This window comes from Aptenodytes patagonicus, chromosome 5, assembly GCF_965638725.1.
Source record: "Aptenodytes patagonicus chromosome 5, bAptPat1.pri.cur, whole genome shotgun sequence".
Taxonomy (NCBI): domain Eukaryota; kingdom Metazoa; phylum Chordata; class Aves; order Sphenisciformes; family Spheniscidae; genus Aptenodytes; species Aptenodytes patagonicus.
The window spans coordinates 45,621,029-45,642,869 of NC_134953.1; positions in this window are offsets into that span (position 1 = coordinate 45,621,029).

Sequence of the window (21,841 nt, forward strand, 5' to 3'; positions counted from 1 at the left end):
TTTTTTCTGTAAAAAAGCAAATGTTTTAAAGATCAAAAAAATGTGCAGAAACCTTTTGGAAAGAGATGGTCTGACTAGAACTGCAACTGAGCAGCTTCCTTCAGGGAAGATGTCTGTCATATGCATTCCTCCTTGTGAGGTTATCTGTGATATAATACATAGTGGAAAAAAAAGAAAGAAGACAATTTTTTTGGGGAAAAAATGGGCTTAATCAGTGAAAAAAAAAGAGGATCCTGAAACAGATTAATTCTTTCTACATAAAGAATATAAAGAAAAAAAAATCAACTAGGAGTTGACTAAAAAACCATGCAATTATTGTTAGGCCGTGATTGCATTTCTATTGGTTTTCTTACAACCTATTGTTTGCAGATTTTCAACTTTATTTATTTATTTGGGTGTAGGGTAATATTTGAGAGAAAAGGTGAATTGGGATGAAAAAAACAGCATGAGACTGCATTGCTTTCACAAAAGCAGGAATTTGAAATATTACAGCTTCATCCTTTTACAAGTGCTGCTCTTTTGGGAATATTTCCCCTGGACAGAAATAAGGTAGTTCCTCAACTAACGGAAAAGATACATTCTATAGCTGTGGCAAACCCTGAAGAATTGCACTTACTACACCACATTTTTAAATTTCTTTACTTAAACTTCTTGGAGAATATCAATATCTCATCTGATAAGACACCACAGTCTTCTTTCATCATCTAAGGGAAAGAACTGTCTGTGTTTAAAGGTAGGGAAGGCTAAGACAGGAGCTGTGATTACTTTTTTTTGTTGTTTTCCTGAAAGGAAGTATTTTGGGGAAAAAAAATACCAAACATTTTTCATTGTTTTATTTCTTTTTATTTTGAATGGCACTTTTGTGCTGAATTAAGATGACAACTTCATGAAAGACTACTGGAATCGAATGATTGTGTATTGTTCACTAAGGGTATTTGTTTTCCCAAAAGGATGTCCTGACATTTATAATCAGACAAAGCTTTAAAAAAAAACCCAAAAAACTACCAACAACAAAAAAGCAAGTTTTTCCTAATGAAGGATTGTTACTTTTAAGTGGAGGTGCTAGAGGTTTAAAATTCACAAATGCATATTGATGTCTTAAAAGTTATTTGTAAAAGAAAAGGAATAGGAGGTAGTAAACAATGAGGATTGACAGGTTTTGATTGTATTTAATTTTGTTTTGACATGTCTGGAATGCAGAAACCATTTTAGAAGTCTAGAGCATATGAGAACAAATTCCAATTAAGAAAAGACCAGAAAGAGAGAAAATAGCATACAAACCTCCAATCTAGATGAAGATATTTTTATTTTATTTTATTAATTTTTTTAAGCACAGCCCTTGAGAGAGTATATTCTAGTCTGTGCTACTTTTCAAATAAGTGAATTTCCATATTTGAACTCAATACTTTGTCATGCAAGCATGAACATACAGATCTTTTTGAATGGTGTGGAAGTACAAGCAAACAATTCCTAAATAATTATTGCCAAGTCCACTTTGCTGCCAAATGTTAATCTTGACCAAAGAGATGTGATTAAGAAAAGGCAATTAAAAATCCAGCAACATAGGTTAATATTAATAGGAAAAAATACTAATATAGTTGTTAAAAACTGCTGAAGCTTTTTAAGCACTATATCTGGGGAAAAAAAATCCCAGAAAGAATGTGCCATCTTTTCCTTAACAACTGTCATGAGTGAGTGTGCTGGCAGGATTTTTAATATCAATAATATAATTCTTTATCTAGATCAAGATTTCCATTCTAGTGCAATGGCTATTAAAGAGAGAGGTGAAACAATAGATGTACCCTTATTCATCTATCAGGGGCAATATTTCCTCAAAAGCTGTGGTGAGGGAGCAGAAGCAGGCATCAACCAGCAGGATCAACCTACTCCTCCTCATGCCCTTTGCCTGCATCAGCAGGATCAAGGAGATATCCCCACAGCCTTGACCTTCACCTCCAGAGCCTTGTAGTCACTCCTGATGCACTCAAGGTCCCTCCACTGGCAGTACCCTCTGCAGAACCAGAGGTAGAGAAGGATATTTACATGTGTTACCAAAAGTAGGTAGTTTCCAGCTTCCCACATCTCAGGAGTTTCCATTTGTCAGCTGTCCCCTGCTTTCCTCCTTCTTAGCAATGCAGGTTCAGGTTCTTGGCCCTGTTGTATTTCTGCAAAGACCCTGTTGATCTCCTTGTTCATCCTCCCCAGCTATCACCACTTCTCACAACTCCTGCACCTGCTGCATCAGCATCTTGCCTAGAGCACACCTCCCACAGATGAAGCCAGCACTGTCCCCAGTGAAGCCAGCCAGCACACAGTGGAGCCAAGACCTGGATATCCATATCCTCTCTCAGGAGCTCTTTCTGGTCAAGGTCTGTCATGTGCTAAGGACAATCTGTGTCTCCAGCTCACGTTGGACACAATACATGGCACGTCACTGTGTTATACAGCCTTCAGTGGAGAAGGTGCAGGCTCTTCCTACCCAGCCAGCAACGAGCAAGGCTCTCGTCTTGCTCAGCACACTGCAGAAGTGAACCCTCACCCCCAGCAGCCACCAGAAGACCCTGAAGAAGAAGCCTGCAAACTCTGCAACAACTGCTGTGGCTCTGTGTCCTGCTCCCAGACTCAATAATCAGACTTAATGATCTTCCTAAAATGTTGCATGTGAGATGCCTATGATATTAATCAATGTCTAACAAAGGCAAAAAGTGCTGCTCACTGAATATAAATACTTGCACAAAAAGATTTAGCATTTGTTTAGTGAGTTTAATTAAAAAGCCCTACTTGATGTGAGTGGTGCCCTTTTGAGGATCTAAACTCCTTGATAAAGAAATAAGCTGTTTTCCCTCACTTAGAGCTTCCTTTTCTTTGTAAATGATGAGTGGTTTCAAAGATCAAAAGGTAAATTCTTACCTGCTATCTTAATTTAAAAGTTATTTTAACATTCTGATAAGCCCAGGAGTTTTAGAAGGCTTCATTTTGTTTGCCTCACTAGTCGATGAACAAACTTAAGGTAATTAACCAAAGTTAGGTATCTCAGAAACAGCCATAGTCTTTGCATTTAGCACAGGAACATGAACATTTACATAGAAAAGACCGCATCCACTAATGATTAAACTGCTTTGTCTACTGTTTAATACAACTGACTAATTTCAATGAAGGTCAAGGTTGAGAGAAGAAAGCATTGTACTGCATTTAGGTTTAATCACATAGAATTATAAAAATGGAAAGCATAATCAATAATCTAATAATGTGGAATTAAACTCTTCAGATAGAAGAGAATTTGATAACATTTTCCCATAGCTGCAGCTAAGGAAGATCCTGAACTTCTCTGAACAAAACCCAATTGATTACACTAAGCAAAACGTTTCCGAGTCTTTCTGACCTTGCAGTTTCTAGTATTATTTGCATGCAATGTTTTGTAGAAATACAAAACCTACACCTGTCTATGCCAAGCCTGTGCTATGCAACAACAACAAAAAAAAAAGGAAAGAAAAATTCCTTTCATGTCATGTGAATGAATTGTCCCATAGTGTCAGTTGTCTGACTCTTTTATTTCAGGAATAAAGTTATAGGATATTAATGTCCAGGATTAAAGGGAACAATGTACTTGGTATTAAAGAAATTCCAAAAGTTATGGGGTAAATGAGAAACTAAAACTCAGTAAGATTTATATTGGCAAAGGGTTTTACCATGAGTTTACACAAACAGACATGGCTGTAATTTCTACAGCTCATTAGAAACATTTCAAAAAGCCTTTTGGAGATACTGATGACTTGTCTAAGGTGAAAGAAAGTAAAAAATATGAAACTGTAAAGTACACAGACTGAAAAATTGCAAAAGAAATTATGCCTTTAAAATGTTCTAAATATTGACACAGATATTACTATAAAATCATAATAAAATAATAAATAATAATATAGTACTTCAGTAAAATAAATTAGTTTAAATCTATATTAATATCCTATATTTCAAAATTATCGAGAGAACATTTAGATTTATCTAAGCTTACCTTTTCCTCACTATTGGGTAATCAATTATTTATTTTTAGATTATAGAGTCTTGCTATGAGAAAACAAACAACCACCTTTGAATTCTCAAATTTTCCTGGAATGGAAAATTATTTTAATCTGAGCTTAATTGGTTTTCTTTTTTTAGCTTAAGCTGCCAGCAGCATTTGGGATTTAATTCTCCTTTTCATTAGGAAAAAGAATTTATGACAGTCAGGTATTTGGCATGAGTCCATTCAATTAAAAATAATGCACAAAATTTCTATTTGTCTGAACACCAGAATAAAATAATACTGGATAGTTCTTCTGTGCAAAATTCAAAGTCCTTGTCAAAGTCCTTTTTATACTATCATTTACCTGTATGGAAGCTGACTAGCAACCCAAAAGGATTTTATGACCCATTGGTCAAATTCAAGTCTGCTTAATGTCAACTAACATTTTCATGAAAGGCAAAGGAAAGTCAAACTCACAGACTAAAACCTTGATCCAAAGCCAAGTGAAGATAATATTTTCCATCTCCGTAGTGGACCTGGGAAACGCTTCCTATAATATTACTGGGGGAGATACTTAATGTCTAGTATTTTAAACCAGTTTTTGTCATAGAAAACAGTATTCATGCAGCTGAATCTAGAAAACCATGAACAAGTCTGTGGCTTCATTTTCTAAATAGCTGCATCATGGCAGCTATAAACTCACAGAGATTCCCTTTTCCAAAGAACTTATATAGGACATACACATTGAACTAAAGCTAAAAGTGAGTAATCATTACTGTTATTTTTGCAGCTATAGAAATGTGGCCTAGTTAAATTTCTTCAGGAATTTCATCCAAGTTTATACAGGAATCTGAACCAAGAACCATAATTTTTCACTAATACTTTTTGTCACATCAATACATCCCTCCTTCCCTAACAGTTATTTCAGACAACAGAGACTGTTTTGGAGACATTCAGAAACTAGCTAACTATCTGACTAACTATTAATCTCACAGGATGTTCAGATTAATTTCTGTATTTTATTGTCAGGGTTCATTCTTGTTGATGAATGTTTTTTACCTTGTAAGATTCCTGAGCAAAAAGGATGAATAAATAGGGATGAATATATTCTCTTGGTGCTATCTTCAGTCTCAAAGTTGTACTGAAGAACAGGAAATTTCAAACAGCGAGAGTTAATCTCTTCCTTTCCCCTTAAGTACAACCAAAAATAGACCAGTCAAGCTTTGATTTATATTTGATTAAAAATGATGAATCAAAATGCAGACAGCTCTAACCCTATACGGTCCCAGTTGCAGTTAGGAAAACCTCCTCTTCTGATTAAAACAGAACATTTTAGTCCATTGTTGCTGAAAACAATGAAATTATTAATCATCTTTCACTGGTTGATTTTGGTTGCAATAGCTGTTTGTTGGGACTGGAGGTAGCAGATGAAGAAGTGCTGGGAAGTCAACAACTTCAGGCAGTCAGGTCAATTATAACATGTGTCACTTGGAAGATATGTTTTATTTTCTTGGTCACATAGCTAACAAATAACAATTTATCTTTATAGTATTCTACTGTATCTCAAATGCCACCCAGCATGACAATATATTCCTTCTCATACCATAGCAAGAGATCTGTAAAAATCCACAGACTTCAGATCACCCACAGAAAACAGATGTTCACTCTTTCTTGTAGGCCAGCTCACAAGCAGCCTCTGCAGGCAGATTGTACAAATTCTGACATAGTGCTAGCTCCCAAAATAGCACCAAAAACTTTTTTGCATGTAAAAGGTACCTCTTTATGCCTTCTTTCAATCTGTTGCCTAATAATTTTACTTAATGCTCCCCATTCTTGTATCAAGAGAATTATATTTTTCTCTATTTTTTAAATCTGATTTTTATATCCTATAATATTCCTTCTTTCTTTTTTCTTTTTCTAGCTGAAGAGGCTAGTTTCTTTGGTTCCTCTCTATGGATATCATTCAGTATCTTTGTCAACTCTTCTCATTCTTCTTTTCTAGTTTTACTATAGCTTTCCAAGAAGGGAAATCACTATTTCAGATTCATGTGTTAGCACCATGGCATAACTGTTAAGTTATGCAGGCAAATGACTACGCCCTGGCCTGAGTTTTAACTAACTGAGCAGACCATGGGAAACTACTGCAGCTGACATGAAAAATTGCTGGGCACAGTAGATAACAGAGAGAGAAGCTCACAAGAGTTACAAAGAGCACCATGAGGGACGGCCAGATATCACAGGTGGTAGAGGGGGGCTATGTATGGGAGTGACAGCCAAGCTTCACAGATAATTCTAGGGGATCATTGGGAATCCTTCAGGAGTACAATCTTGCAAGGCCAACAGCTCCTGGGTAACTGTACCAGTGATACCATATAAGGCCAAGATGTCCTTGGTAACAGTATTGTAAATACCAAATTTCAACATATCAAAACTGAGATCGAACGGGGAAAAAGTAATTAGGGGCATGATACAGGAGACAAGGTAGGAGAAAGGGAGAAATGAAAGCCAATGAGAGGAAGAAAAAGCATGGCTAAATGGAGAGAAGAGGGATGACGGGGGCCAGTGCCATGTGGGCAGGCACAGGTAAACATGCTTGTCTGGCTGAGCCCTACACCTCATCATTGTCATCTGCCCTGTTTTCTTGTTACATCTTATTCCTAAATATTTCCTGTGTGACCTCACTTTCTACCTGGGGAGGGGGGAAGATGTCTTAGTGCCAGATCCATAGGTCTGGGAGCCAGCAACTGGTGGCACTGGGGTGTGGGTGTGTTTCCGTGGTGAACTTCAGTCATCTGTGTCCACGTGCATGCATGTGCTTGTTTGTCTGAGCATGCTTCTCTCTGAATTACATGTTCATTCTTGCTCCTGGTCAGACCTGGAAAGGGGAACAGCAACATCCACCTCCATTGGGCTGGAACAGGATATTTTACTACTATGAATTAATTCTATACCATCAGCCAACTATTCACTTCCTTTTTCAGATCATAAATGAACAGTCTGAAGACCAGAGATTTCAGCATAGCTCTTTGGAGGATTTAAGTAATAACTTGTTACATTACAAAAACTATTTAAAATCTGTCTCTATGTTTTCTCTGAAACGTTTGTAAAACCTATTTGAGCAAGTTTTTTTAAAGTTCAGTGCTTCATTAGTACTCACCATGCAATGCCTTATTGAAATGCATGGCTCGAGACTGCATGTGGTTAACAAATATAAAGGCCTATCATTTTTAGATATTTAGAATACATATCTGCCAGATTCATGGCCAAGGATTTGATTTAAGGAAATAACATATAGTATTTTTCCATCTAAGTCATTGTCGTGGTTTAACCTCAGTCAGCAGCTGAGCACCACACAGCCGCTCGCTCATTCCCCGCCCCCGGTGGGATGGGGGAGAGAATCAGAAGAGTAGAAGTGAGAAAACTCATGGGTTGAGATAAGAACAGTTTAATAATTGAAATAAAATAAAATAAAATAATAATAATAGTAATAATAATAAGAAGAACATACAAAGCAAGTGATGCACAATGCAATTGCTCAGCACCTGCCTACCAATGCCCAGCCAGTCCCCAAGCAGCGGCCCCCCCAGCCAGCTTTCCCCAGTTTAGGTACTAAGCATGATGTCACATGGTATGGAATATGCCTTTGGCCAGTTTGGGTCAGCTGTCCTGGCTGTGCCCCCTCCCAGCTTCTTGTGCACCTCCAGCCTTCTCAGTCGGTAGAGCGTGGGAAGCTGAAAAGTCCTTGACTAGTGTAAGCACTACTTAGCAACAACTAAAACATCGGTGTGTTATCAACATTGTTCTCATACTAAATCCAAAACACAGCACTGTATCAGCTACTAGGAAGAAAATTAACTCTATCCCAGCCAAAACCAGCACAGTCATCAATGCCTATGTACTTCAGAGCACTTTTTCTCTTTATAGCCCTTTGGCAGAGTGCATACTCTCTCTTAAGTGAAACCTATTATCTCCAAAGCAAAGGCAATAGACTTTAATCAGGTTACTGCATATCACAAAGAGGTTAAGGAAAATAAATTGAAGCTCTTCACTGAAAATATGTTTAAAAAATATGTAAGAAGTTTGAATCTCCTGAGACTGTCTTATATTTTAAAGAATTTTGGAGAGTACTTAAAGTGAATTCTATTTTAAAATGCTTTCAGAGTCTGGAACGTTTGACTGTTACAGAACATTAAAATAATGAACAAATAACAGCAACTGTTATAAATGATCCTTCATTCAGCAATGGATCTTGATGTACTTAACATCATGTTTCAGAATGATCTGTGAAAATTGTTATTGCTTAGATTGATACCATTCTGGTTTTGCTGGTGAATAAACATTAAACAACAACAACACCACCAAAAAAAACAACCAAAAAAAAAAAGTACCAACCTCATTCTCAAATGTTGGTGGCTAAAAAGAAAGACTAAAATAACGAGTCAGTTTTCAGTTTCCAAGTATGTACAACGTTACCTAAAAGACATAAACACATAGGTCATAACATTTGTCCAAACATTTTTTCTTCTTCTGTGTATGGAACTGTATAGAACTGTCAAGATTTACCCAAGATAATACCAGAACTTTGAATACTGAAAACTGAGGAAACTAGTCTTATAGAAGCATCAAAAACCTAAATTAGCTTTGTCAATGCAGGTCTGTGAAAGTAGATTTGAAAAAAGTACCAAATGCTAAGGATTTAAATTTTTGTTCCTATGTAACCACTTTGCTCTGCTTACTAGAAAATTAAGGCTATTGCAAGCTATTCTTGCACTGTTGAAAAAGATATAGCTGCTAATCTGAGTGGTCCTTCTTTTTCTGCTTTCTAAAGAAAGCAGTTACCAACTGTAACTTCTAGAGAAAAACTGTCAGACAGTCAAGGAAATTAGACCTTTAGGCTTTCAGAAAAGAAGAATAAGCTTGAAAACATGGCCTCTGAAGTCCTATACAGCCATCAAAAGTTGAACCTGTTTGCAAACAGGTACAGATTTGCACATGGCTTGTACTATATGCAAACATGATGTAGTTCTCTATACAACCTTTCCCTGAAAAGGAAATGCATGGGGAAATTCCCTTTTTACTATCTCTGTTAAAAAAAATTATTTTCTATTACTTCCTGAAGAAAGTCTAGTGCTTAGACAAGGAACAAGTGGTAGTCAGAATTAAATATGTAGACATTATTTTATGATTAGAAGTAGTCTGCTCCAAAATTTACAGCAAAAATCAAAGCCAGTTTTCTGTTCTGTTTTCTTTTCTTAACTGACATATTAGTCTATTAGTCTAGCTCTCTTTTGTTGTAGGGGCCTAGAAAGATAATTTTCAATTTTTTAATTAAAAATCACAAGCTACTTACAACAGGAATGGGTGAGGTTTTTTTAAGCTTTAGATATTAAAAAAAAAAGTAAAGATTTCTATTGAGCATGTTCCCTTCAGCACTCAGCACTACTTCAGAATCCTGACCTTTCAGATACATCATGGCCTCTCCAGCACCTTATAAAGATAGTATGGTTATACTCTTCAATGCTATTCTCTACTCAACCTAATGAAGTATGTTTTGCTATTTATTTCCAGCAGAAGGAAAAGTAATGTTATAGATTTTTTTGTTTGTTTTTTTGGTAGTGCTCTTTATTGCACTACAGCTGCAATACCAAAATACTGCATTCTTCCTCTCCCCACAATGCCAGACCCCAGGAGAACGGGTTATTAACTCTAAATGAGTATTGCAGGACTGCCTTAAAAGATTTCTGCTCTTAAATACTGAGATGGAATGAAAATGGAGTGCTCCTGGGTGCCAAGAATTCCCACACAGCTGTGCTGTGACTAGAGCAATGAGCAAGTCGACTTTGAAGATTTGTAGGGTGGACACTATGACTTACATTTTGGCTTCAGTTCACACAGTATTTATTTCCTGAGTCAGTAACATTACCTGCAATAATCAAATTTGGTTTTCATTTTAAGACTGAGGTTATGAAAAAACCATCCTGTTGTAATTTTCACTCCAAATCACATAGTTGTCCCTAGTAAAGTTAGAGGGAAATGAGCAAAAGCCCATAAACTTTGAAACTCATTTCATGTTCACTGAAAAATTGATATATTTTTTTGTAGCTTTGAAATAAGTATAGAGCATACTTGGTGTTTATTGCATGACCTGAAATTAGATTCATTTTTGAAAGTTTTATTACAAAAAATTATGCATTGCTATTCACAATACAATTGCTAAAATTCCTGGGAATAACAGATTGTCATTTTACAAGATTTTCTGAAAAAGCAATGGCAGGACCAGAACTCTGCATGAGGCACAGCATCACTACAGTTTGTACGCATCAATAGGGATTGAAATAAGATCTCTTCAGTTCACACAGAATGCAAATGTATTGTCTTCTCATTGCATTCTTGATTTGAATATTCATATGGTCCTGTGTGTACACTTCATCCTTGCCTGCAAACTACCTTATTTACTCAGTGTTTGGCAACTATGTTTTTCCCTTTTTGTTCCACAAAGGCCAGGCATCTTACTTGGATTATAATACAATTTGTCTTCAAGTAATACTACAGGAGGAAGAGATCTTAATCTCAGATAATGTTAGTGCAAATACTAGTGCTAGCTAATAAAAGAACATAATAAAACATGGATATCCACAAGGAAGGACAATTTAGGTATCATTAAAACATTTCATTAAATATAGTAATTTTGGTTAGTTTTTATCAGATTATAAAAATAAGATATATAGTTATTATATTCATATGCAATCTAATGAAAGTAATCCAAACAACACAGAAACAGAACCCGGTATGTTCTTCAAAAGGAATGCTTTGACCTTTTCCCAGTATAACTGAAAAGGGTCATTGAAACTAGCACACTATATTTTTTGACAAAAATATCAATGTAATTAAAACATTTGTATCAGAAGTACTTTGACCAGCTCTCATCCGTATCTGCATTCTACCACAATGTCATTAGCTCTTAAAATCAATAACAGATGCAGGAAAATATTAAATATGACTATTGCTGAAAAGAAATCTTACAATTGTATTTTTTCTCTTTGCTTCCATGAATGTTTTTTTTTTATTTACTCCTTTTTGTCAGTATTATATAATTTTATGGTGCAAACATGTTCTTGTCTCATGTATATAATCCCCCCCTAACATTGGCTGTCATTGCAATCCCAGAATTCTGGGGAAATCCATGTAATTCTTTCCTCTCCTTGCATAGCAAAGCTAACATCAGCTTGTCATGATCCACCTCTTCTCCATCTTTTTTCTGCAATTTTCAAATTCATCTTTATGGTACATCAAAAATATCAAGTGAGCAGTCAAATATCATGAAGGTTGAAAACTATCCAAAGACCACAACTAATTTCTGTCAATAATGGTTAAAAGACCCTTTTGAAACACTTGCATTGATGTTTTTCGGAAACTATATATTGGTATCTGAGTTTCTCTGTGTTCTAAACATAATAATGGCAATTTCAAACAGGAAAAGGTGATAAAATAATAAATGAAAACATGCATAGTTACTTTCACACATAAAACCCCCAACCCAACCAACCAAAAAAACCCCAGACCCTGAGTATTTCACTAGGTGGTCAAACAGTATGTGTAGTTTTAAGATTGCAATCATATCCCTCCAAGCAAGGGCCAGTCATCTCACACCAGTTTCACCTACCAAGTGGAACAAATGCCAGATGAAATGAAAAAGAAAATGTAGCACAAAAGTCCTACCTTACTAACTGAAACAGTTTTGTTTTGTCTTATTAAACAAAAAACAGATTAGCCATGTTTCAGTATTTGTTAATCCTGGTTTATCTAAAATATGTCAGTGTTAACATGGAAACAAGTAACCTTGACGTAATACTCCTGCTTCATGTTACTGGGTGAAAATGGGAGGCTCTTCTTGATTGGCTGATTAAATGTCTCTGCTATTGAGAATGGCAGAAGTGAAGGAAAATTAGAGCTTCCTCTTTTTGGAAACTGAGAGAGTGTCTTATTAACTGAAAACAGCATCTTTTGTAATTCAAATCTTTCTACCACATGCTCCAAATTTCTTTCATGAGAAAGAAACATATCCTGCAATCAGAGCCTTAAAAATATCAACATCAGAGTAATTTTTGAGTCAAAAGTGCATGCCACATTGAATACATGTTTGATTAATTACTTGTATTTATAGTTTTTGTTGCATTTGATTTGGATAGGGGTTTTTTTATATCTGCATTTGTATTTTGGATGCCTTATTAGTTTGTCTGTTGGGTACAGAAACAGAAAACATAGATTTCCAAGCTAGATTATTTATTTTACTTAAAGAAAACAAGAACCCAATAGTAAAGAGACAACACATGAAGAAAGATTGATCTATTGCTTTTAGTGGATCCACTCTGATTTGCCTGAAGTCTCTGTGGAAAAGAAAGGATGGTTACTTGTTAGTAAGTGGATATTCTTTGAGGCTTTTTGTCCATATGCACAGTCACACTGTACAGATGAATATTCCCATGCACTGAAGCCAGAGAACTTCAGCTGCAGCTAAACTTCCTACATGCCACAAATGCGGTTAAGAGGCACAGTACCGCAGTCCACTCTCAAATCCTCTTATTATATTATAAAGAATAATACACAGCAAAAGCAAAAGAGATTAGGAGCAGAAAGAAGAGGTTGAAGTGTGAATATGCATGTTGGCAACATGTTTCAAAAAACATTCCAATACTGCTTTCACTTTTTGGTGACTGTATACTGTCAAGATAAAGTTTGTAAATTGAGACCCCCTCCCAGGATCTGAGGCTAAGCTGATGGATCTGCCCAGGAAAAAATACATTTTAGCCTCTCCTGCTTCTTTTTTCCAGCTGGTGAATTAAAAAATACCTTTTCCACATATATATTCTTCCACAAGAAAGGAAAGACATCTGGTGAGTCCATCATAGAGGAGAGACCATAAGGGGGAGAGAATCTATTTTCTTAGCTGGGGAAGGCTTGATGAGCAAAACCAGAGAAACAAATAAAAGAAAGAAAACAGAAGAAAAAAAAAATCAAGGAATAGAAAATAAAAAGAGGACAAACCTCAAAGAATTATTAGGTCTGGAAGAGCCATTGAGGAAAAATTCCAACTCAGCAACATGTCTGAGAGAAATTGAAGACAGGATCAAACACTTCACCCTTTGCATTTCATGAAGAGGAGATGTGAGCTCCAAGGTACCTTGCTAAGCGTGAACATCTCTCTCTAAAGTAGCTGGTCTATGAATACAAACCATAAGTAATAACTCAAAGAAAATATTTAAGTGTCTCTTATCCAAAAGAACTTTTTTCTTCAGCTTTTTTGCAGTTTTATCCCTTAAGAGAAAGAGATTTCCTGTACATGTAGGTATATACACACACATTAGGTAAAATAGATTAAATAGGCATGGAACAGGCACACAACACTCTGCATGGTGTTGACAAGTATCAACATTTACGTGTCAGCTTGTCCTTGTACATAGTTCTGATTGACACTTCCGATTTATCAAGGCATAAGTGATCCCTTCCAGGCAGAATCACTTTATGATACAGAGGCTGTGCAAATGACTATGTGGAATTGGAGTGAGAAAATCACTGACTTTCTCAGCATGCTCCTCCTTCATGTTCAGCTCTCTAGGAACATGTTGCCTGCAAGAGACAGCAATATTACTGGAAGCCACAGAAAATGAAAAATTAAAACTGAAGGTAATAGGGAGAGCAAAAATTGGTGCTGCCCACAGGGTTTTCCTTGTGTAATATTGCCCAGAGGCCAGTGAGGGCTGGGAACTGTTACTCTAAACTATAGGACATGCAGATGCTCAACTTGATTCTTACCAGTGAAAAGGCCTTTCTGGTTGTAGTTCTGTTGGAATAATATATACCAATCAGCATTTTCACCCCAGGCAGTTATAAGCAGCTGCTTTGTATGTAATGAGTATTTAACTATACAAACAAATCTTTCCATCTGCACTCGTAAATAAATCTGCACCTAAAGATGCCCAGTGTTGATCTGCTCTTAGCATAAATCAGAGAACCTCTCTTTATTTTAAAGGTAGCAACAGAGCTTTGTATCGGCATAAGTAAAGTTCTTGTATTTGTATAGTTCAATGAGTAAGTCAGCTCAGTAGCAGTCAAAAACAGAGTGTTAAAACCTGAGCAAGTAGTGGAGAGCATACATGCAACATTATGTCACTAAGTCTGTATCAGAATTCTTGTCTGTTATGTGTAGTTTGCTTTACAATCTCAGAAAAAAGGTAATATACCTAGAAGAGATATGGAGACAGGCTGTGAGCATGATGGTGATAGAATTAATTCTTTCAGATAGTGAGGGAAGGCTCCTCATCTAGAAAAGAAGTGCCAGGGGGTGAAATAGTCAGTGCTAGGCGGAAAGGAAAGGGTCAAAATACAAAATCTGAGAATAGCAATTTAGCAATTTACAATATCATTGCAGCACATTTAACTACAGTAAGGGAAAATTAAACTTTTCTCAGGCTGCATAATGAAACTGTAGAAATCACTCTCAAAACACACCATGGAATCTAATGCTCTAGATAGGTTTGAAGAGCTAAAAGGAGATGATAAGAATGCCCTTCTTGTTCAGCCAGTCTGATGACTAACAGTTTTCAGAGCCCCGAAAGGCTGACTGTTACCTTACTTTCTGGTGTGCCTCCTGTCCAAAAACAGAGTAGTTGACTATACAGATGTTTGTTCTTATTCAGCAAAGCTTCTCATATATTCTTACTTCACCTACTGAATTACATTTGTCAAATAAACCCATACTCCCCTTTACTATATACAGTTCTTGAGATAAATGAAAATTGAGTTTTATCTGAGTTACTTTATAGTGTTTTGTTGGAGGGTTTTTTTTAATTTTATTTTATTTCAGAAGGTCTAATTCCTTTTAACCACAGTATTTTAAACAAAACTATTACTTAAATTACTGTGCCACAACTTCACATTCAAAAGCATTATGATACTTGAGCTATACAGTAAAATATATGATTTTATCAGGTTCTTTTTCTCACCAAGAATACAAATGGCTAATATTTACTAGCACAAGACTGCCAGTCAGACAATATATGAAATACTTCTGTTATTTTTCATCATTTGAAATGTGCAGAACATTCTATGGACTAAACACTGACTTCCTTATATTGACCTAATAAAATCAGTAATAGAAAAAAAAAAAAGAAAAAGAGGGAGAAAAAATTATATTACAAAACCTTTTCTGAAAACAAGGTATGAGTAAGTAGAATCTTTATAGTTAACAACTGAGATGGTGAAAGAACAGCAGCTTAATGTATTACCCAAGTAATTTGCTAAAATTTCTGACATTGTGCTCTATAGTACAATTTCGAGTTTTTCTCCAGTCAAGTCTCAAAAGTAGGACAGGATAGGATAGGATAGGATAATTTCAGTTGGAAGAGACTTACAACAATCATCTAGTCTAACTGCCTGACCACTTTGGGGCTGACCAAAAGTTAAAGCATGTTATTAAAGGCATTGTTCAAATGCCTCTTAAACACTGACAGGCATGGGGCATTGACCACCTCTCTAGGAAGCCTGTTCCAGGTTTTGAACACCCTCTTTGTAAAGAAATGTTTCCTAATATCAAGTCTGAACCTCCCCTGACACAGCTTTGAACCATTCCCACATGTTCTATCTCTGGATCCCAGGGAGAAAAGATCAGCACCTCCCTCTCCACATCCCCTCCTCAGGAAGCTGTAGAGAGCAATGAGGTTGCCCCTCAGCCTCCTTTTCTCCAAACTAGACAAACACAGAGTCCTTAGCCGCTCCTCATAGGACATGCCTTCCAGCCCTGTCACCAGCTTTCTTGCCCTCCTCTGGACACATTCAAGTACCTTCACATCCTTCTTAAATGGTGGGGCCCAGAACTGCACACAATACTCATGGTGAGGCCGCACCAACACTGAATACAGCAGGACAATCACCTCTCTTGACCGTCTGGTTATGCTGTGTTTAATGCACCCCAGGATGCAGTTTGCCCTCTTGGCTGTCAGGGCACACTGCTGACTCATATTGAGCCTGCTGTCAACCAGCACCCCAAGATCCCTTTCTGCAGAGCTGCTTTCCAGTCACTCCTCTCACAATTTATACTTGTGCCTGATATTACTCCATCCCAGGTGCAGAATCCAGCATTTGTTCTTGTTAAATTTCATGCCACTAATGATTGCCCAGTGCTCCAGTCTATCTAGATCCCTCTGCAAGGCATCTTGTCCCTCAAGAGAGTCAATAGCACCTCCCATCATCAGCAAACTTGCTAATGGTGCATTCAACTCCTGCATCCAGATCTTTGATAAACATATTGAACAGAACTGGCCCTAGGATTGAGCCCTGAGGAACACCGCTGATGACCAGTCACCAGCCAGATGTAGCCCCATTCACTACAATCCTTTGAGCTCTGTCCTTCAGCCAGTTCTTCACCCAGCACATCAAGAACCTGCTCATCTCACAATGGACAACTTGTCCAGAAGGATGCTGTGAGAGACAGTATCAAAAATCTTTCTAAGAATCAGGAAAATTACATCCACCACCTTCCTTTCATCCACTAGGCAGGTAACCTTATTGTAGAAGGATATCAGATTAGTTAGAGAGGACTTTTCCTTTGTGAACCTGTTTTCTCAAAGCACCCAGTGCTTTCAATAGCAGCCAGTATGATCTTTTCCATAATTTTTCCAGGTACTGAGGTTAGGCTAATGGGTCTGTGGTTTCCTGGGTCTTCCCTCACACCCTTCTTGCAAATTGGAATAATCTTGTCTAGCTTCCAGTCGTCGGGGACCTCCCCAGACTCCCAAGACCTTTGGTAGATGATCAAGAGGGGTCCTGCCATAACATTTGCTAGCTCCTTCAGTACTCTGTGGTGAATCCCATCAGGCCCCATGGACTTGTGAGCATTCAGCTGATACGGCTGGTCCATTACAATTTCAGTGCCCACAAATGGGAAGTCACTGTTCCCACACTTGTCCTCCTCTGACTCAGGGGACCAGGCAACCCAAGGTATATCAGTGTTATTAAAGACTGAGGCAAAAATAGCATTGAATGCCTCTGCTTTTTCTTCATCCCTATTAGTCAGGTGACCATCTTCAACAAGTATTGGTCCAATGTTTTCTTTAGACCTCCTCTTGTGTACTTAAAAAAGCCTTTCTTGTTGTCCAAAACAACACTGGCCAGTTTATACTCTAATTGAGCTTTGGCCTTTCATGTCTTCTCCCTGCATATACGATCCACAATTCTGCAATCTTCCTGCGAAGTCTGACCTTGCTTCCAGAGATCACACAACTTCTTTTTCTGCCTGAGTTCCAAGAGGAGTTCACTGTTCAGCCAAGCTGGTCTTCTGCCCCACTTGCTTGACTTTACGACACAGTGGGATTGCCTGCTCCTGTGCTTCTAAAAGGTCATTCTTAAAGACTGACCAGCACTCATGGACCCCTCAGCCCTCAAAAGCAGATTCCCAGGTGACACTGCTAAGTAGCTCCCTGAGTAGCTTAAAGTTTGCTCTCTTCAAATCCAAGGTAGCAACTCTGCTGACCTTTTCCCCCATTACACCAAAAATTAAACTCAATAATTTTGTAATCACTGTGACCAAGACAACCACCTACCATCACATCTCCTGCGAGTCCTTCTCTATTCAGAGATAACAAGTCTAGGAAGGTATCTTTCCTATCAGCTCATTGAGTACTTGTGACAAAAAATTATCAGGGAGCTACTTAGCAACTGATGGCAGTTTATGAATAGTCTCAGGAAATGCATATTTTAATATGAGTAAATGCTATCTCCTTTGCTGAATGTGGATAAATAAATTCTGTGGATTACCAAATAATCACCCTTCTTGATTCACTTTGCTTTGAGACACAGTTTCATATTTCAAAGGGTTTAAGTTAAAAAGGAGTTGACTGCCACATAACATAGACTCAATATACAATGATATTTCTTTTTTAAAAATACTTTTAAAAATATATTTTCTTTCACAGTTAAGCCTACAACAAAACACAGATGATGACTTTTGCAAAATAAAACAAAACAAAGCACTTGGGTTTAACTGACTAAGATGCCGTCATTGACTACTCCTTTAACAATGTAAAATGGAATTTATAATCGACATAAATGCAATGAAAGATGCTTTATGGTGGAAAGGGGCTTCATTGTCAATAAGAATACAGCTTTCAAATATATTTTTCAAAACAGATATTCATAGAAAAATATATTATCTGATGTGAGATTATTTTGGTTTATCTCTTTTGAGTTTCTCCAGAGCACTGAGGATTGTTACTGATTCTCAACCCTGTGAAGACTAGGTAACAAAGTGTATGGTACATGATAAAACACAGATACTGAAAGAATATAATAAGTAAAATTATGTGTCTCAGTAGGCATGGTCTGAATTAGCATCACTTTACTTATTAAGGCAATCTTTACTTACAAAGTCATACGGGTACTCAGGGTACTTAGAAGACTATCTTTAAACAGAAAATGCTTGGAAATCTATAACCAATTAAATAATTATCATTTTCCTAATATACAGAGCCAAGGATGGTATCTATGGAAGAGGTACCATCCCTTATTATTATATAGAATTCTTTACTAAAAATAACAGCAATTTCTGGTATCCCTTTTAACCCCAGTTTCATCTTTCATAGCCCTTTGAGACGAGTACTGGAAGTTCTACATCCTCAACTGGAAAGAAAGAAGGGCATGAGCTACTCAGATATTTTATTTAAAAAAAAGAAAAAAAGAGTACATAGAAATTCCAAATGTGTACATGGTGTAAACAAGGCACTTTCATGTTCACACAGGCAGAACAAAAATAAAAAAAATAATTCCTGCAGCAATAAATTCTCTGTCTTCTCATGTTAAAACTTAAAAAGGAAGAAGAGTCAATCTTAGAGAAGCAAATTCACAAAAAAAATCTCCAACTGTCCAGCTGTGTTTTTTTTTCACACAGCTGATCAAAATCCTCAGTTAGAATAGAAAGCAGCAGTTCTCGGAAAGCAAGGCCCTGTTTCTCTGCTTTAACAGCAAAAAACAATGAGTGTATTCTACCTGCTTTCTCTTCAACATCCATCCAAGTCTTTTCATGTCTTCCGGTGGGGCCCCTAAAAAAACAGAGATGACAATTTTTATATAGTGATTCAATTTAGTTTTGGTCTTGCATTGTTTAAATCACTTCCAAGTTTTATTACACAATACAAATGAACAAACCCTTGTTCTTTTAGTGTACCGTGTTTCAAGATGAAGAAGTTATATACATACCCAGAGTGTGCCTGGCTTTGAAGATCCTTTATGTAAAGTTATCCTGTAAATGAAATTCATGCATTGTGGGAGACTGCTCATCCATTACAGATTGCTTTGAGGAGTATGACACTCATATTTATGTTCTGTGGGTTTTAAAATTTGCATTTTTCTTTGTCCATTTTTTGTGTGAGTTACATGGAATATACATTTTTTGTTCTGATTTCCCCTCCCAAATCATAATGAACAACAAGTCTTCCTTTAGTATATAAACTTAGTAGCAAACCACATGTAAAATATATACTGTATATCCTAGGGGTTCTGCATAATAGTTTCTTGATAAATAATGCCTTCTTATCAGAAAAAAAAAAGCTGAATATAAGAATGTCCTCAAATTATTCTAACAGGTAAAATGGCTTCAGAAGCATTCACATCTGCCATAGAAACTATAAAATCTGATGCAATAGCTCTGTTCATCAGATTGCCATTAATTCCCGTATGAATTTTAGAAAACAAGCATAAATGAAAAAAAAAAAAATCCAATGAGACAATATTGTTCATGAAGACAGTGCTAAAAATGTAAACAAAATAATATTTACACTAAACAAGGTTTTCTTAGATGAGGTTAAGTCTAGACATAGTCAGACTACTACTTTCAGGGCTACAGAATGAAACCTTTAAACAATGGTTGATGTTAACCATTGACAGAGCCCCAGTGAAATATCAGAAATGGTCTTTGAGCTGTGTTGTTTGATACAGGCAGCCTGGACCACTGAAACAGAAAGCTGGAACAAACCCCCAACCTCACAGGAACATATGGATAGAACAATAACCAAAAGCCCCAAAGTGCTTCTTAATAAGATTGTGTGCATTAAAAAAAAAAAGATGTATTCTGATTTTTTTCATTTTATCAATTATTACTTAACGTCTATAGTCCAACATAAGCTGCAAATACACAGATTGAAGGAAAATGTATGTATAATCTCCTTGATTTTCCACTCAAAGCTGAAGACCTGAGCATGTTTTTTAAATGTGTGCACGAACCAGATACAGAAAGAAGAACTTTGCAGTTTGGAGGGGGGGAAGGGGGCGTTGTACTATTATGGATCTATTTTAATACCTGAAAAACTTTCATAAACATTTGCCTAACATACATGAAATTTACTTAAATGTACCAGCTGAGTTCTTTTCAATAAAAAATTGGAACTATTAAATTCTGCCACCATGTGCTGAAGATGCCAGACGGTTCCTTGTTGTTTTGTTCTTACTTCTAAATTGGGAGGGAGGGACTGTATCTCTTCTTCATAATTTTCTGCTGCTGATGGAATGTTTAAAATTTATTCTTAATTAACCACAAAATGATTGTGTAATCAGTGGCAAAGTTCAAAACTGTAGTAAGTGAGCTTTCTGTGAGAATATTTTTAAATTAATTCATTGTGGTTTGTTCTCAAGCTTTCTATGTTTTGCAAAAATGTAGAAAGCTGAAGAGTTTCAGCATACTCTTGAAGATATGATGTGTCAAATCAATGCAAGCAAACAGTTATAAGGAATAAATAATAATGTTTCCATGCATTTATTTAATTTCTAAAACATTTGTCCGTAATAATCAAACTAATTGTATGCATGTCTTTAAAAATATGGATGGACCTTCTTAAAACTAAACCTACTGACACAAGCTGTAGTAACTTATTTACATCAAATAGGCTAGGACACCAGGGTCAGTCTGTAACTGGGCTTCTTAATGGTTTCCATGTTCATGTATAGGAAAAGTTTTAGTCTGGACTAAAGAATGGCTTTAATGTCATGGCTCAATTGCTTTAATAGGTGGGCCTAAAACAAAGAACTAGTATATCTATCAGATGTAGACACAGATGTGACGCTAGAGTCATGAATGACATTATACAGCCTTGGAATAAGACATAAACATTAGAATTAGATACAAGGAAGCATTTTCCAAAGCATTAAGGATATGCTCCTAAACCGCTTAGAAATGCCCAAAATCTGTATATGAATGTTTTGAAAAGGAAACATTATGGTCAGTGTTGGCAGCTCTGACTAGGATGCAGCTGAGAATCGGAAAGCACCAAGAAAAAATGCACTATAGCAGACAGAGGTCTTTTTGCTTGACATATAGGGAGAGAAAAAAAAGAACATCTCTTTTCATTCTCTCTCTCTGAAAGTCTATGTGCAGTTGATTGGCCAGGCTAGATCACATCACCTGGAACTGGCTGAAAATAATCCAGGCTGCATTAAAAATGAAGTAAGCAGACAATTATCAGATGTATGTGTTAGTATAAATTTATATGAAAATATTCAATATTTGTTTCCTGAGATATGTTAATAAATTTTGGCTGAACTAAACCATTATTAGTGCATTTTTTCTTGTTTTCTGTACTTTCAGAATACTGCAAAATGGTGATAATTCATAACAGTCTGAACAAACCCACAGCAAAATGCAGATGACACCAAGCTGAGTGGTGCAGTTGATACACTAAAGGGAAGAGATACCAGGACCCTGAGGAGTGGGCCCATGTGAACGTCATGAAGTTCAATAGGCCAAGTGCAAGGTCCTGCACCTGGACAGGGGCAACCCTTAATGTAAATAGAGACTGG